Consider the following 7759-nt stretch of genomic DNA (forward strand, 5'->3'; position numbering starts at 1 on the left):
GGGGGTAAAATGGAGAGTTCTCTTTTGGTCACATTACATTTAACATTCTGTGATAGATACACAGTGGATATTCCAAGAAGATAGTTGGATATATGAGTCTAGAGCTCAAGAGGAGATGTCAAGATTGTAGATACAAATTTGGAAGTTATCAGCCTATAGATACTATTTAAAGTCATGGGACTGTATGAGATAATCTAGGGTATAGTGAAGCTAGAAAAAGAGGGCTAAAGATTTAGCCTTGGGATACCTGAACATTTAAAGGTCAAACAGTGAAGGGACAGACAGCAAAAGAGACTAAGAAGACACAGCAAATAAGTAGAAGTAACAGCAGGAAAGAGTTCTAACCCCAAATGGACAAGATAATTGGACAAGCACGTAAATATATACATGTATAAGTATATTCATCACAGTATTTTTTATAATAGCAGAAATTGGAAATAAAATGTCTATAGGGAGACGATTAAATAAGTCATGGTGCATATATACTATAGGATATGCCAGGCAGACATTAAAAGGGTGGCATAAATCAATATTTATTGACATGTAAAGAGAACTGCCACACATTATTACAATGAAAGAGCAGGTTACAAAATAGCATATATAGTATGAGCCCATTAATGTAACATTGTATGTGTCTATGTGTATGTAAATGTGGTCATGAGGGTGAGAGTTTTGTTTTTCTACTTTACTCACGTATCCCTTGAATTTAAAACAATGTTTAGCACCTAGTAGGCACTAATAAATATTTTTTGAAGGAATGAATGAACAAGTGAATGGATGAATATTGAAAAACACTCACCAAAATGTTAAGAGCGGTTATCTCTGGGTCTTGTGATTGAGTATTCTATTTTCCTTTCTTTTCTTTTTTTTTTTTTTTTGAATTTTTAAACAATAAGCATAACTTCTTTTTATCAGGAAGAAAATTCTTTTAATTTTTGAAACCACCTCCACCCTCATCAGTTGCCTATGACCTCCAAGTACCCCTATTTGGCTGAATTCAGAGCAAAGCAGTTGCTTTGTCATTGTAAATCCATATTTGGGCAGGAAGATCAGAATGATAGCAAAGAGATATGTTGGCTCTTGGAGAGCTGGAGGCAGGAGAAGTGAACTAGGAGGTGAAGACCGACAGGAGCTGCAAGGAAGAAAGACTTGTGCCTTCAGGGAAAGAAAAGAGTGGAGCTGGGTTTTTCAAAACAGCAGCATAGCACAAGCTAAGAGCCCCTTGCAAAACCTGACCTGGGGGCAGAAAAGCCTGTGGAATCCAGAGAATAGAGTGAATTTTGCAATCTAAATTCTTTTTTTTTTTAAATATGGAACGCTTCATAAATTTGCATGTCATCCTTGCATAGGGGCCATGCTAATCTTCTCTTGCAATCTAAATTCTTGACTCGCGATTGTGGATGGATATAGGAGTTCATAAAGGAGCCACGCTGTGGTTCCAAGAGTGTGCTGTTTGGTATAGAAATGTCCCATTCCTTTGGCTGGCAGCAGTAGAAAATGACAGAATCCCCTGTTTGAAGAAGTCCTTGGTTCTCTTTTTTTTTTCTGCGACTGTAAGAAAAGCAAGTCGGATAATGTTCTTTGAATAACTGATTAGACATTCTTTGGGATTTCATATGTCTGTTTGCCCAATCACTCTCTGTCTTCCCCTCTATCCTCCTACATTAGCCTTCCACTCCCCATCACCAGGCGATCCATAGATTTCTTCGGTGTGGAAGGTTAATATCCTGCTAGCATTTCTCCTGTACTGTATTATGCTAAATGAGTGCTCATTTCCTTCCTGGCCTTGAGTTACAAAATGCTCTCTTCTGTTGCCCGGGTCTTGGAAAGCGCAGGCTCCAGGAAAAGGGTGGTGGTAGAGATGGAGTTGCCAGATAAAATACAGGATGCCCTGTTAAAGCTGAATTTCAGAAAGCCAATGAATTTTTTTTAGTGTAAGTATATCCCAAATATTACATGGGATATACTTATGCCCCCCAAATAGTCATTGTTTATCTGACATTCAAATTTAACTGCATGTCTTTTTTTTTCTGTCTAAATCTGGCAACCTTAGGTAGGGGAAAAAAACCCATCTTGTGATACAAACTTTTTCTCAGTGCTTTTCATCCAAAACTTACCAGATGTTTCTTAGATGGACTTTCAATTTACAAAAGAGGAAAATAACTAACTGATTAAGTCAATATTAGACTGTAAATCAGTGCTAGGGATGAAAACTTAAGTTTTCAAGTTCTCCAACACATGATCTAATTCAGTGGCCTCTTTATCAATCATTTAATGGCCAGAAAGGGAGCAGGATTAGAATGATCACAGAGGCACATATTCCCATAAAAAGTAAAATTTAAAAAGAATCCAAAGGCAATGACTCTAAAGGCTTTAATTTTCTTTAGACCATGAACATGACTATGTTTAGTCTCTAAGATAGTGTTTCTCAAAGTGTGGTCTCTGCACTACCTGCATCAGAATCATCTGGAAAGCGGTCTGTAAATACAGGCAGTGAAGATAATTGATCCTTCCGAGGACTGAGCCCATGGTCTTTGTCTCACTGGCACCACACTTACTTCCTCCTTCATCTCCAGAGCCTTTAGTTCCACTAATAGCCTTTATCCAGAGGATCGCAATGACAGAGGGTTTGTTGGTTATTTTTAGGTTTTTGTTTTTTCCATTACACATTAAAAAAACAAAATTGTTAAAAGATAAAACTATTATAAGGCCAAATCGAAGAAAGATTTAACACGTCCCCTCAACACACCCAAATACAGGAATCCAGAATAACTGCTAAATGTCAGAGAATAGATGATTGATGTGGCCTATGTTGAATCACCAAACTTAATTTGATCTTGGAAGCTGAAGAAGTCTCTGTCACCTTCATGTTGCCTTGGTGCCTAGCCAATGCATAAAATTTACTCTCTACTTTTCCTGGCCCTGACTCCAAGAGAACTAATCATATCTTAATAATTCGGTATAGAACCACAGTAAAATTGTTCCAGATCAGTGCTGTAACTCATCAGACTGGAGAGCAGAAATTTTCAAAAATTGAAAAGAATGAAGTCAAGAGTGTACAACTTGACTTTCAGAGCATCCCTAGGACATGTGTATAACCAGAATAACTTTTTTGATTGAGGAATTACAATTACTCCATATTAGAGCAAAGCAAATGTGTTCAGTCAATCTATCATTTCCCATTTATAGCAAACAGTTTCACATTTGGTCAATTCCTTAATCATACGCTAATAAAAATAACAGAAATAGTTTGGTAACTCACCCCATGCTACTAAAATGCTAGTAACCCAAGATGGCTTGGCTATGTTGTTCTCATCTCATTTTATCACCAGGGACTCGATTCTTCTTAGTTAGCCTTATGCTCTGCCAGTTGATACTTGCCTAAATATTTCCTTCATACTCAGAACATTATAGTTACTTTTTCAGGCTTCAAATATTTCCAACTAATTCTCGAAATACGTGAGGTACGCCTGAAACGCTGACAGCTGGAGCTGAGACCCAAAATAGTCGGGCCTGCTCTAGGAGACCCGTTGAGCAAACAGAACCAGGAGTTTGAAGGTGACAGCTGAACAGGCATCAATAGGAAACTGCCAGGTGCTCAGTTGATCCAGCTAGGGATGGAAACAGACAGATTCCGTTTCTAGAAATAGCACAGAGGATGCCAACAAGTCATGGGATGTATGTGATAGCACACATCTTCCCTTCTATTTTCTGGGAAGCTTGGAGGTGTCTCAGGAACCTTAAACTTGCTGTGAAAATGTGTCTAATGAGTAGTCTCCGACCTTGACTTGTTCAGCTCCTATTAGTTTTCAAGTCATTTTGCTAGGCACTTTGGGGGAATACTAAGAAGTTTAGGATACAGGCTCTACTCACGTGGAGTTTTCCCACCAGTTGGGGAAACACCACAGTCCCTTATGAGGGGTTAGGATCCTGGTGAGCAAAAATGATAATAATTTATGGACAAAATACCCCTCAGAAATTCCTTAGAAAAGTGCTACACTGGAGATAGACATAGTGTTTTTCAGTAAGTCTGACGTAGATTTGTTTTCATTTTTCCTTCCAACTTTACACCAGATCACTCTTTCTTTAGTCAAGAACCAAGCCAATTGGCTTTCATTTAGGAGCCATGTTGAATTTATAAAGCACATATATTTAAGAATGTGAGACACCCACAGGAACCGACACCATCTGAGGGAATAGAGGAGTCACATCTCCCAGTTCACATTAACTTCAGGGCAAGTTCATTGAGTGGAATGGTGAATAGAACTGCCCACTTGATTGAAATTGTTTTTTCTCTCTCTCTTTCTCTCTCTCTCCCTTTCTTTCTTTCAAGTTCTCTTTCTGTACATTGACAAGTTCATATAAAAATGTTTATTTATGATGTACTTCTTCATATCCATGTACCAAGATGGGAGAGGCCACGAGAAAGTAGGCTTCATCACTTACTGACTGTATGACCTTGGCCAAGTGAATCCCATCAAGCATCCATTCCCTCATTTGTAAAATGGGGATAATTGCATTTTCCTGACAGGATTGTTCTGCCCATCAAATGCAATGGTGCTTACAAAAACGCCTAGCCTACTGCCTAGTAACATAAAAGCTTCAATAATGGTGAACTATTATATATATGTATATATATATACACACAATATTTATTTTCAAGTAGTTTACCATTATTGAGGCTTTTATGTATATACATAATTGCTTTTTTTGCCAGTGGGAAAAATTGCTTTTTAAAAAAATATTTGGTTTTATTCCCACCTTTATTAAGGTATAATTAACAAGTAAAATTATAAGATATTTAAAGTATACATCCTGGGGATTTTATATATGTATACATTGTGAGTTAATTAGCATATCCATCACCTCAGATATTTATCTTTTTTTGGTAGAACATTCAAATTCAACTTGCTTAGCAAATTTCAGTTATATAATGCAGTGTTATCAACTATAGTCACCGTGTTTTATGTGAGATCCTCAGACTTCATTTATCTTATAGTTGAAAGTTGGTGCCCTTTTACCAACCTCTCCCTATTTCCCCCACCTCACAACCTCTGGCAACTACTTTTCTACTCTCTGCTTCTAAGAATTTGTTTTTTTTTTGGATTCCACATATAGGTGATACCATGCAGTATTTGTCTTTCTTGAATGGCTTATTTCACTTGGAATAATGCCCTCAAGGTCATCCATGCTGTCACAATGACAGGATTTCCTTCTTTCTCATGGCTGAATAATATTCCATTGTGTATGTATGCCACATTTTCTTTATTCACTCATCCATTGATGGACGATTAGGTTGTTTCCATGTCTTGGCTATTGTAAATAATACTGCAGTGAACATTGGGGGTGCCTATATCTCTTCAATGTCCTATTTTCATTTCCTTTGGATATATATTGAGATATAGGACTGCTGAATCATATGGTAGTTCTATTTATAATTTTTTAAGGAAACTCCATACTGTTTTTCATAGTGGCTGCATTAATGTACATTCCCACCAAAAATGTACAAGTGTCCCCCTTTCTCCACATCCTCTCCAATACTTCTTGTCTCTCGCTTTTTTGATGATAGCTTTTCTAGCAGACCCTAACAGGTGTAAGGTGATACCTCATTGTGGTTTTGATTTCCCTGATGATTAGTAATGTTGAACACCTTTTCATGCACCTGTTGGCCTTCTGTGTATCTTCTTTGGGAAAATGTGCATTCAGTTGATTTTGTATCCTACAATTTTATCGAATTTGTTTATTCTAACAGTTTCTCGATGGAGTCTTTGAGGTTTTCTAAGTATAATATCATGTCATCTACAAATAGAGTCACTTTTACTCCCATCTTTCTGATTTGGATATCTTTTATTTCTTTTTCCTGCCTCATTGCTCTATCTAGTACTTTCAGTATTATGTTGAATAAAATTGTGAGAGTGGGCATCCTTGTCTTGTTCCCAATCTTAAAGGAAAAGCTTTCAGCTTTTCACTACTGAGTATAATGTTAGCCCTGGGCTTGTTACATATGGTGTTTATTATGTTGTGGTACATTCCGTCTACATCCAGTGTTTTGAGAATTTTTATCACGAAAGGATGTTGAATTTTGTCAAATACTTTTTCTGCATCTATTGAGATGATCATATAAATTTTATCCTTCATTTTGTTACTATGGTGTATCACACTGATTGATTTGCAGATGTTGAACTAACCTTGCATCCCTCGAATAAACCCTACTTGATCACGGTGTGTGATCCTTTTAATGTGTTGTTGAATTCAGTTTGCTAATATTTTGTTGAGGATTTTTGCATCTATGTTCATTAGGGATGTTGGCCTATACTTTTCTTGTAGTGTCTTTGTCTGGTTTTGGTATCAAAGTATTGCTGACCTTATAAAATGAGTTTAGAAGTATTTCCTTCTCTTCTATTTTTTGGAAGAGTTTGAGAAGAATTGGTATTAATTCTTTAAATGTTTCACAGAATTAACCCATGATGCCATCTGGTCCCAGATTTTTCTTTATTGGGAAGTTTTTGATTATTGATTCAATCTCCTTACTAGTAATTGGTCTATTCAAATTTTCTATTTGTTCATGATTCAGTTTTAAGTCTAACTAAATGTTTGTTGTTTTGTTTATCTTTAAAAAAAAACAGCTCTTAGTTTCATAAATCTTTTCTATTGTCTTTTTAGTCTGTACTTCATTTATTTCTGCTCTGATCTTTGTTATTTCCATCCTTCTACTAACTTTACACTTAGTTTGTCCTTTTCCTAGTTTCTTGAAGTGTAAAGTTACCTGTTTATTTGAGCTTTTTCTTTGCTTCTTATTGTAGGCATTTATTGACATCATCTTCTCTCTTAGAACTGTTTTTTGTTGCATTCTGTCCCTTCTCATTGTTAACTATTATAGCGAGTGATTTGTGTGTGATGTACCAAATGAGAGAGACATGCCTTATCTGTTGAAGAGTTCAAGGGAGGGAGACATTACTGGATGTGTGTTGGCAGGGAGGGGTCAAAGGTGAAGTGATTTTGAACTTAGTGAGGAATGGATAGCACTTCAGAATCAGAGTGGCAGAAAGGTGTGAAGGTGGAGCAAAAAGAAAGCCAAGGCATGGATGAGTAGGGATGCTCAAGAGACCAGAAGTAAATGGGGGTGGTGAGGAAGCCTGGGTAGCAGAACGTTAGGAGTTACTGTTGGAAGAGGGAGGCGGCAGGTGGGGCCATATGATTGAAGGCCTTAAATGCCAGGCTGTGATTCTGGAGAAAAGGTTTGAGATTTTTCACTCAACAGTGATAGGATGATAAAACCTATCTACATATACTTTGTAAATGTAGCTCATTTGTCAAAGTCCAGCTCGCAACCACTTCCTACTGGAAGCCTTGCTGGACCATTTCCCCCTCCTGGATCTCACTCTTTCTTTTCCAAATTCTGTTGATACTGAATGCTCCTCTCTTACGATAATTTTGACCTTAACCTTCTACCACCTCATCTTGGGAACTGAATGTTTTCTCTGTGTGTGTGTGAGGTGGCGGAGGGGTGTAGCAGGGGGCAGGGAGGAATGCAGAGACTTGGGGGAGAGGGAGACACTTTTTCCCTGAAAATACGGCCCTACCTTCCACATCCTGTCCACCACACAGAGGTTAGCACGGTGTGGGTTCAGAAGGAATAATTTGTGAATTAACTCAGTGATTGATTATGAACATGCCTAATTGGAGCAGGAAAAACAAAGTGCTCCATACGCAGGGCCAGTACTGGCTCTCTGAGGAAAGTAGTAAAATAAAAGAAAGG

The 7759-nt window shown here is 37.5% G+C and overlaps 1 pseudogene; it reads right to left on the reverse strand.

Annotated features, from left to right (window-relative positions):
• Positions 1 to 1304: 1304 nt before the first annotated feature.
• On the reverse strand, positions 1305 to 1401 carry LOC116151063 (U6 spliceosomal RNA; annotated as a pseudogene).
• Between the last annotated feature and the right edge of the window lie 6358 nt (positions 1402 to 7759).

Source organism: Camelus dromedarius, chromosome X (assembly GCF_036321535.1).
Source record: "Camelus dromedarius isolate mCamDro1 chromosome X, mCamDro1.pat, whole genome shotgun sequence".
Taxonomy (NCBI): domain Eukaryota; kingdom Metazoa; phylum Chordata; class Mammalia; order Artiodactyla; family Camelidae; genus Camelus; species Camelus dromedarius.